Source organism: Macrobrachium nipponense, chromosome 38, assembly GCF_015104395.2.
Source record: "Macrobrachium nipponense isolate FS-2020 chromosome 38, ASM1510439v2, whole genome shotgun sequence".
In the NCBI taxonomy this organism is placed as follows: Eukaryota; Metazoa; Arthropoda; class Malacostraca; order Decapoda; family Palaemonidae; genus Macrobrachium; species Macrobrachium nipponense.
In genome coordinates this window covers 54,941,255-54,947,826 of record NC_061098.1, presented here as the reverse complement: position 1 = coordinate 54,947,826, position 6,572 = coordinate 54,941,255, and the positions used below count along the sequence as shown (strand labels likewise).

At 37.0% G+C, this 6,572-nt stretch overlaps 1 pseudogene; it reads left to right on the top strand.

Annotated features, from left to right (window-relative positions):
* The window catches only part of LOC135209833 (NADH-ubiquinone oxidoreductase chain 1-like), a 15,778-nt pseudogene extending 9,813 nt beyond the window's left edge, over nucleotides 1-5,965 (top strand).
* The last annotated feature ends 607 nt before the right edge of the window (nucleotides 5,966-6,572 follow it).

The following is a 6,572-nucleotide window of genomic DNA, read 5'->3' as shown; positions in this document are numbered from 1 at the left end:
AGCAACAAACACAAACTTCTAACTAAAAATCGTATCAACAGGAGGCGAGAAATTTATAGGATAAGCTAGGAAGAAGAAAACTTACTATGGTGGAAAAATCACCATAATCGCACGACAGGAGAGGGTACAGAGAGAAAGAATCCTTAAACCTGGCTAAATATAATAATTCCCTACTCATAACGACAAAACAAAAAACACACACTTCCATAAGAACAAGTTATATTACAAAAAAGTAAATAGTAATGCAGACTGGTGATCCAACAAATCAATAAATGATACTGAAGACTAGTGATGAAATAACCCCATAACCCCGTGGGTCACATATGTAGTGTTGATCTCTCCGGGGCTTATGCAAGTCAGCGAGTCCTCCAAAAAAAAGTAATTGCGAGGATAATACTTATTATGTGAAAATATTGATAGTGGCTTACACTTCGCAATTGAAGCACTGGTTGATGACCTGTTGAAACAGCGAGGCAAAGTCAGTACAATGGCATATAAATGATCGTCTTTTCTGACCACTGGTGAACTCAGACACCTGAGCAGTACGTCTCACTCAAGTCAAACAGGTGAGACACAAAGTCCGCTCTCCCTTCACCCGGAATCATTCAAAACAGCAGGACCTTCTTCACTTTTTCACAGTATAAACAGATGATCGTTCAACAAGCTGCAGATACCGGCAGATACGCCTACAATGCCCAAGATACCCATTCTGTAGGGAGGCTGCACTCAGATTAACCGGCCCTCAGGTCCAGTACACAAGAGAAAATCCACACTGCCAACCAGTAACTACTGAACACACCCACACATGCTCAATAACATGAAAATATAAGAAAACATACAAATCGATGGGAGTGTCCTAAGAAGGTTAACAGTGGACATCTATTAGACAAAATGACTATAACAAAGTAGGAACCAAAACTTAACCAAAATTCAAAAAATTTAAAAAATTTACATTAATATCTGATAACAAAACCAAAAGCAAAGAAAAATGAAGGAACCACTCAATCAATATAACAGTCCTCCTTAAAAAAATTTTTTTGACAAGGGAAGACATTTACTTAATACCTTGACATATAACTCAAATCAACGTCACTAAAATACTGAAAGGGACAAAACAATGTGTCAAAAATAATAATAAGATTAAAACATATTAAGACCTTCAAAGCATATCAAACCTCTGTCCAAAAAAAAAGAAAGAAAACGAAATATATATACATTATTCCATACAAACCCTCTGAAAGGAGAATTGGTTAATACATCTCTCCTACAGAAGGTAAACCAGAGTACTAAATATACAAATACTATCGTACTATCTTAAACAGCCTAGGCTGCAAAGGAAAAATCTTATCAAAAGCTATAAAAAAATCTCAAATATTTTTTTAATACCTTTACATTCAAATGAATCTTCCAACTAGTACCAATTGAATCTAAATAGCCCTGTTATTTGGTGTTGAGGAGCAAAATACCTGAAAGCAAAAAAATATAAATCGAGCAACCGATGACTATGCCATCAATCAATTAATAAAATAACCTTGAATGGGCGCCCAAAATTACATTATCCTTTCTAGGGATATGTCTGATATTTAGGTTATACTCTTGTAGGAACAAGCTCCTTCGTAATATCTGCTGATTTTTCTCCTACAAATGATTTTAGCATATTCACATAATAAAGTTGAGCTTCTCTCCTCCTCTTGGGAGTTTCTATATAACATAATCAACATCGCTCAACTTTTTCACAACTTTCCAGTAACCGGAAAATTGGGGCTTATAACATATTCCCAGGGAGGGTGAGAAGGACCAAAACCTTATCAAAGCTTGAATGAACACGACTTGATACCTAAGTCTTATCGAAATTTAATTTGAGATTCGCTGGCTACTAAAATATCATTAGCAAACTCCCAGGCACTCCGTAATTTCTCTTGTAAATTAGATAAAACAGTCAACATTGACTTCATCATTGACTATTAACTTATAAATGTCCTCTCACCGGATCGAGGGAGCACACACATGCCCAAACACTAACTGGAGTGGAAAAAACTTAAAGATTCAATGGGCATGGACCTAATAGCAAAAAGTGCATACAGGACCTCTTTGGCCCACTCTTACCATACTCATAACAGAATTTTTTTTAATTTTCACTGATTTTAAGGTTGGTGAAAATGTTCTACCTGACTTTGACTCTCGGGCTGGCAGGTGAAGACATAACATGTTTTACTCGAGCTCAGACATTTTCTTTCTGAAAATCCTTCTTGTTAAATTTATACCACAGTCACTCTGAAGGAAACTTCGGGATACCGAATTTAGTGAAGAAGTTTACTAAGGCCTCAACTACCTTTCCTGCCTTCAAACTCCTCATTGGGATAGATTCGGGCACCTGGATATCCTATCTACTGTTGTTAGTAAATCACTCCACCCTCCAAGCGTCCATGGAAGGGGCCTGACTACATCGATGACAACTTACCTGAATGGTTCTCCCACCGAAGAAATGGGAATCAGCAATGCCTCAAGGATCTTCTTGTTAGGCATGCCTACCAGTTGGCCCACCTGGCACGACAACTCAAATCTCTTCACATTCTGGCACATATCTTGGCCAGGAATATAACTCGGCTATTTCTGAAAGCACTTGGGTACCCAGAAGTGTCCTGATAAACTGTTCTCATGAACCTAATTCAATAACTTTTCCCTAAACCTTTAAAAAACCAATAACTGCTGTTTAAGTTTGATCTTATTGGCAGGAACCTCCCTGGGTCGATTGAACAGATATGATAAATTGTTGAATCTGTAAAAGGAAGGTTTAGATATTTCTTCGAAAACAGGTACGTCATCATAAGGGTGAAATTCTCGATTCTGTGCCTGTCAGAAGGCATTAGTTTCCCAATCAATATGGACTAAATTACAAGGCTCCCTACTTTCCAGTTCCATTACAGGTGTTATTGCCTATCTCTCTACATTAATGTCTAAATTTTCTCCTCTTTGGCGAGTGAACACGTCGTTACACAACAGGTTTTGTAATATAAGTACCTGAAAGAGGCTAAGGTTAATATTGGGAAGGTAAATATTTCCATCCTGGAAGCAAGATCATTAACATATAAGCAATCAATACCAGGGACAGGAAAACTGTCTACAACAGCAAATTTAACCTGTCCCTTATACCCTCTTGTCTTGAAAAAGAATGTCTAGATTAGGTAGGAACTCACGGTAATCGGGAAACCCCTAACAGAACAAATTCATTATTTAAATGAACCAGACAATTAACGACTGAGCTGCCCCTGCCCCCGTATCTCTCAAGATCTTAATTTTCTTAACTTTACCACTTGGAGGACCAGAAAACAGGTCCTTGAATACCATTAATATTATCATTATCATTATTACTAACAGTTTTGGTAACTACCAATGATTGGCTGTTTATTTCCTCTATCCAGGTAGTTTTTCATGCCATTACAGTCCAACTTGACATGACCCCTTCTGTTGCACCAGAAGTAAACCACGTTTCTACTCCTATTATCTCTGATATGACCATTAACAGGGCGATTATTAGTCTCTTAGACAACCTGGTCCCTATTAACATTATAATTATCATTCTGAATACTAAAATTGCTACTGCTCCGGGAACTACTATATCTCTGACTAACATTATAAATGAATATTCTCTATTACCTGGGTTGGAACATAGACAGCTGAGGTCATCAATTTACCCTCTGACGATGAGTCAGTACATACTCATCGGCGGCTGTTATCAACTCTTGTAAGACATCTAATTTAAACTTCTCCAAATGAAATCAAAGGTCCCGAGATATAGAGATTTTAAATTCTTTGACCAGAATCAGTTCATCAATTTGTCGAATTCGGTAACCTCTCTTGGCTTGAGCCAGTCTTCAAATTATTGCTCTACCTTCCGTACAAATTCTACAAATGTATAATCATGGGTTTTCTTGAAATTTCTAAACTTTTGGTGATACACCTCAGGCAGTAAATCTTATGCCTGATTACGACTAACAGTGTTATACTCGTAATCTGCTGATCTCTTTATTAAGCCCATTATAGACACTTTGGGCCTTACCCTTAAATCTGCACTGGACCAAAATGGTCCATTTATTCACGGGCCATTATAGTTTCATAGCTACCCATTTGAATGAGCTGCAAAACTTAGACAAGCTTGCTTCATGAAAATGGGGCCCACCAATTTCAATACCACTATTAAGTATGTGTGTGTGTGTGTGTGTGTGTGTAACTGAATCACGAAAGTTTGGAAGGTGATAAATGCATATATATATATATATATATATATATATATATATATATATATATATATATATAATATATATATATATATATATATTTAACTTATAAATATCCCTAAATTCGGTAAACGAAACCACTGACCATCAACTACCACCATCTTCTTACCTAATTCCTCCATAGACTGTGGAGTAACCTCTAAATGTTCCACCGGATTAGAACTAATCCTTTATTTCTAATCGTCGTAATCCTAAGTGCTTTTGGAATAACTTACCATTACAGATCCCTTTCGGGTCGTCTGATGGAAAATTCCCTTTGGCCTTGGAAGGTATGACTCCAGAGGCTGAGAGTCCTTTAAGATTCTGTTAAAATGAAATGATAATGTTAATTCAATTTATTTACTTATTTTTTTTTTTACAGACGATAGCACTATTGATATAGCGACTTTTTTTTATGTTAATTAAAATGGTTATTTTTTGTAAATGAGAAATTCTCAATCATCTCTCTCTCTCTCTCTCTCTCTCTCTCTCTCTCTCTCTCTCTCTCTCTCTCTCTCTCTCTCTCTCTCTCTCTCTTTCTGTGTGTGTGTGTGTGTGTGTGTGTGTGTGTGTGTGCGAGTGTAAAGAAAAAAAGAATAAATCATTCATATTTCCAAACTTTTATCCAGCGTTTTACATTTGCTAGTGTTCCTCTCTCTCTCTCTTTTTCTCTCTCTCTCTCTCTCTCGATCTCTACTCTCTCTCTCTCTCAAGAGTTAATTGTTATCTGTATATACTCTCAGTGTTTACTATCCATAATGTTTCCTCTATTTCTATATGATTAATCAGTGACAATGGAGGAAAAGAACATCACGGGAATAACTCCAATATGACTGAAACATTCCTTCTATTATAACCAGTGAAAACACTGCGTCAAATAGATCCATGATTAATAAACACATTTATATCGAACTACGAATAAGATTGCGTCATCTTTCACGTACACCCACACCCTGATTACTAAACCTATATCTTTCGCCTTGAATGAATTACTGTCATTGTCTATTGCAGTAAGGAAATGCACCACTAATGCATTTCACCATGCTTGCTTATGGGCGGCATTCCGTCTTGTGCATTTTTTGCTTAAGCTAGAAGAATGGATTCGAATGTCCCCTTTGACCTCTTATCGGAGGAGACGAGAGAGAGGAGAGAGAGATGAGAGAGAGAGAGAGACGGCATGGAAGGAGGAGAGAGAGAGAGAGTATGGGTGGGGGGTGGCGGACGAGGTTGGGCCTGGACTGACACAAGTAAAAATGTTGGCTAAAACATATATGATTTACTCATAATTTTTATTAGAAACCATAAAAGAGAGGAGAGAGAGAGGAGAGAGAGAGAGAGAGAGAGAGAGAGAGGAACTGACTAGAATTTGAGCCCAGTTCTTTTGGGTTTGAATCGTAAAGAAGCCATGTACAACATGACAGCTGGTTGCTAAATTTTTAACAGTTGGTAATTTGTGGTAGTTTTGTCATTACAAATTCGTGACTTTTATTATACTGATAAATTATAAGACACCAATTCCCTTTATACGCAAATCCTAAATATAACAGAAATATATACCCATATAAAAAAAAAATCTTTGAAACAACATAATCTTAATAAACATCAGAGACTACAGACTCATGTTCATGTAGCTACTCTTCCTCTTCCAGATTAAGCAGAATTTCGGCGGGACACAAAAAATTGACTAAACTGAAACTGACTTTTTTGGCGTCAGAGTCCCAAAAGCAGAGGGAAAACACACAGGATTTTCTGTTTCATTTAAGCCAAAGGCAGACTTAATCTGGCAACTGGAGAGTCAATTCCACTTAATAGAAGGTAAAACAGGAGTCTCTGTGTCTCTATCTCTCTTCCAGTGGAATACTGGAAAGGGTAAAAGAGATACCAAAAGGAAGATTAAGGAAGGGTCCAAAGATAAATAACAAAAGGATACTTGGTTATCATTTGCGTTGCAATAAATGAGAGGAAAAGAAAGGAGAGATTTGATATAACATGAAGAGGGGTCAAGGTGTCTTTGACAGTGTCGAGTCTTTGGTTATTTGGGAATTAATGCCACAAAGGATTGTGAATTTTATTTCTGGGATGGTTGGTCAGGAAAGGAAACTTTTTCTTCATTTTTTCGTGGAAAAGATTCAGGACTTTTCCCAAGAGGGGAAGGGGATGCACAGTTTTTTATATCGTCTTTCCAGGGATGAAGTTTCGTTCAGCTCTCTCTCTCTCTCTCTCTCTCTCTCTCTCTCTCTCCTCTCTCTCTCTCTGTTTTTTTAAAGAAAATTAAAAAATAAATCATTTATGTTT